The sequence below is a fragment of the Emys orbicularis genome, chromosome 1, assembly GCF_028017835.1.
Source record: "Emys orbicularis isolate rEmyOrb1 chromosome 1, rEmyOrb1.hap1, whole genome shotgun sequence".
Classification (NCBI taxonomy): Eukaryota; Metazoa; Chordata; order Testudines; family Emydidae; genus Emys; species Emys orbicularis.
This window is the reverse complement of record NC_088683.1, coordinates 215,826,244-215,829,351: the sequence shown is the minus strand read 5'-3', so window position 1 is coordinate 215,829,351 and position 3,108 is coordinate 215,826,244.

The following is a 3,108-nucleotide window of genomic DNA, read 5'->3' as shown; positions in this document are numbered from 1 at the left end:
ATATGCTTCCTCCAAACTCTTCCCTCCTGCAACATCTGCTCCTCCTTCCAAGTTCTATGGAGGTTGTTCACTACCTACTCTTACTCTACTAAAATCCTGCCTCTCCTGCCCCTCTAAATCCATTCAAATGTTGCTTCACCTTCCATGTGTGACCATTGATTTAACTCCATTTAGTGAAATTTCAGAGCGTTGACTTTTTGTTGAAACTTTCCTAGGTAACATGCTCTAAAGCAGATATTCCTCTCAGCAGTTCCTACTGCATGGGAAGTGGCTTATGTTAGCTTTAATCATAATTTATAAATCTCAGAATAAACACATTTAACAATATACCTGGGGCTAATTTAGCAGACTTTCCATTCAATAGTGGATAGACTGGCCTGAGATTGTAGGGGAAGGTCGCCTTGCCTTTCACCTTTGGATATTTTCTTGGTGAGAAATGTATCCATCATAGCAGGTTTGTCTGACGTTCCCCCCCCACCAGGGCACAGTGGCTGAATAGGGATGCAAGGTGACTTCACACCAGTTCTGTAAAGCCTCACACAGGGGTAAGGGCAAAACCAATGGATCTGAGATTAATTAGATCCAGTGACCACAATTTCTCCCATGAGGAGAAACAGGTAAGTTGTGACTTCTACTCCAGCCCAAGAGCCAGCGTACCAGCTGCAGAGGGGCTGTGAAGCTGCCTTGTGTCCTGCTTGCAGATGGAGGTGGATTCCCCAGTCCTACCCAAACCCAGTTTACTTTGACCTCTGACTTTGTGCATGGGGGGGGTGTGTGTATGAACGTATCCTTTAAGGCGTTATCTAGAGCTCTACATCTATTATGGGAATAATGTCTGAATGAACATCTGCCTGGAAACCAGTCCGCTTTACATGAGAATATATGCAGGACTGTATTTCCACCAGGACTTATGCAGGATACACCACTTGAGGGTGCTATTTCTCTTTATACCATAGGCCTGCTGTACCATTTAAACCACTGTTCGATGCTGAAACCACCAACGGATATTTTCTGTTAATCAACATCCGTGATACCGAGCTTGCAGCTTGTTGGAGCCCTGCTCATGGCTCTCCTGCCTGCTTGAAATAAGATGTTGTGAAATGTCATGATTAAGAAGATAATAATGAGCCACTTTCCCTGAGAATTGAAAAAGGACAATTTAAAGTTCAAGAGACCTAGAGAGACCTGCTAAGTCCCACTGGAATCTCTCATTAACAAGGCTGTAGTGATAATGGTGGGGTCTATTGCAGTTTTGTCCTGTCATAAGCAGTCTCAGGTGGAATCCATTGTGTCCACAGAAAAACCTCTATCCTTCTGCCATTCATGTCAACTCAGCATGATGAGGCTTTGGAGAGCTGTTTATTTTTATTATTATTATGAAATGCAATTGTGTCCGTTTTCACTCGCTGGCACAGTCATGAGGTTGTTTAGGAATTTTGCTAACAGGACCCGAGGAGTCTCAGAATATGTCATTTCTGTGGGATCAGTGATAACAGAGTAACTCAGTGACCATTTCCCCTGGTGCATAAGCACAGGCCTTTTCCCTGCAAGGCACAGCAGGCACCATACAACTGTTGCACTCCAGTGCAAGTGTGAGCAGATGCTACCTGTGAATGCTAGTATGATGAAACATGAAACATTACTCGTCTGCATTGAGCAGAAATAATTCTCAAGCCCTTTGCCTGCCCACTTCCTTCCCCTCAGTAGTGCAAGGTAATAAAGGGGTAGGGGTGGGGGTTGGCAGAAATGAGGATATCAGAGGAGACATGTAGTTCAGGGTAACCTCAGCTCGGAAAAGAGGTGCATAGTGATGGGCTCCCTACTTGACTTGACTTCTGCTACTAAGTAGGGGCAACATAGCAGCTGCTGAGCGATGTGCTCAGTAAGACAGGGTCAGGTTCCTTTGTGCTTGCTCTCCTTGGTTTTAAACCTGTAACACTTCCCAGCTGTGCCCTGTGTGGGATCAACTCTTTAATGCAGGCAGGTGCTAAACACATGGGTCCAGTGCAGCTGCCTGGCTTTTAAATGGGGACAGAATTTCACATATGTACACTAACAGGGAATAAGGCTGTGCTGGCAGGGAGATGGAGTTGGTGACTTTGTATTAGAGATGTGTGTGAAACAGTCACATGAAATTCCAAATCCTTGAGACTTGAACATTTTTGCAAAACATTTGTGCTAAAATTGGAACTTTATCTAGTGAAAGTTGTACCTGTGAAAGTTTTCACTGCAAAGATGTGCAAGATGTTGTGCAGAAATCTTTCACTATCTCAACTGGCCATTTTGCAATATTTTATACAAACAGGAAATTTTGAAGCATGAAAACAAGGGGAATGTCTTTGTTCTACTCCCACATTCTCTTACAAAATAACTATTTTTATCCATGCAGTCTGCTGGCAATATTTCCTTGTCTTGTGTTCATGGATTTCGGTAAATATAAAGCTTTCAAAGACTTACAAACACCAGATGAAGGGAAGTTTCACTTGTTCATCAACTATAATAGAACATGGAAGTGCCACGAAGGGAACCAAGGGCCCCACAGGGGACAGGTGCCATGTATGAATTAGTCATCCAGGGTGAACTCTCATTGACTTCAGTGGGGCCAGGATTTCTCCCACAGATCACATCAGCTGTGAGAGTAGCTGACATCCATCTTTTGTTTAGTCTTACTGAGTGTAATACTCCAGTCTGTTTCCAAGCAGCTATCTCAGTTCAGGGGAGGTTTTGTACATCAGGTGGCCAGTTAAAGCATATTCTGCTGGATAATTATTAGTGTGGTGGTTACCGGTTGTCGGACCTGCTGGAGAGAAGAACGTTTCACTGGCTTATAGAAGTGAATAATATTTTCAGTTGTTACGTTTCTCTTCCTATGAGACATTTGATATTATTCTTCTAAGGGAGCTTCTGGTTAGAGAAGAAAAACGTCGATAGTCCAAGTGGCATTTTTTTCTTGCCTTTCTTGAGTTGTAGTGTTAGAGATCACAGGATCGCACCCTTTTTTTAACCTGTGCCCTCACTACCACCCTTTTTTATTCTGAAGTTAATTATACGGCACCATACTATGGGCAGAGGAGATATTTCTCTTCAGTCCATATGCATTTGATAACG